The following is a 630-nucleotide window of genomic DNA, read 5'->3' on the forward strand; positions in this document are numbered from 1 at the left end:
AAAAAAAAAAAAAAAGGAGTGAGCCACCACACCTGGCCTATATTCTTCTCTTATCAGCCTTCTCCCTCACCTATATCTGTACTTCATTGCCCTGGTTCAGGGCAATGAACCTTGTCTCAACAAAAAATTTAAAAATTAGTTGGTCATGGTGGTATGCACCTATAATACCAGCCACTTGGGAGGCTGAGGCAGGAGAATCACTTGAGCCCGGAAGGTCAAGGCTGCAGTAAGCTGTGATCGCCCCACTGTACTCCAGCCTGGGTGACAGAGGTCCCTACTTCTGCATCATCATCTTCTTTTTCTCTGCTGCCCATATAACCTACATTCTAATCCCACCTAATCAGTAGGAGTTCCTGAAGCATCACAAGACCCCCTCATTCTATCCACGCTGACCTTGTACCCAGAATCCCTTCCCCTCCCTGGTCTGTCTGGAACACCTTCAAGACCTGACCTGAGGCCAGGTCCAGTGGCTCACGCCTGTAATCCCAGCACTCTGGGAGACCAAGGCAGGCAGATCACGAAGTTAAGGAGTTCGAGACCAGCCTGGCCAACATGGTAAAACCCTGTCTCTACAAAAAACACAAATATATATATATAATATATATTCTTAAGTAAGTATTCTGTATGTTT

The 630-nt window shown here is 46.2% G+C and overlaps 1 protein-coding gene across 2 annotated transcripts in view; it reads right to left on the reverse strand.

Annotated features, from left to right (window-relative positions):
* KNTC1 (kinetochore associated 1) overlaps nt 1-630 on the reverse strand; it is a 111,812-nt gene that overhangs the window by 80,467 nt on the left and 30,715 nt on the right. The window lies entirely within an intron of this gene.

The sequence above is a fragment of the Colobus angolensis genome, unplaced genomic scaffold (genome assembly GCF_000951035.1).
Source record: "Colobus angolensis palliatus isolate OR3802 unplaced genomic scaffold, Cang.pa_1.0 Scaffold28, whole genome shotgun sequence".
Taxonomy (NCBI): Eukaryota; Metazoa; Chordata; class Mammalia; order Primates; family Cercopithecidae; genus Colobus; species Colobus angolensis.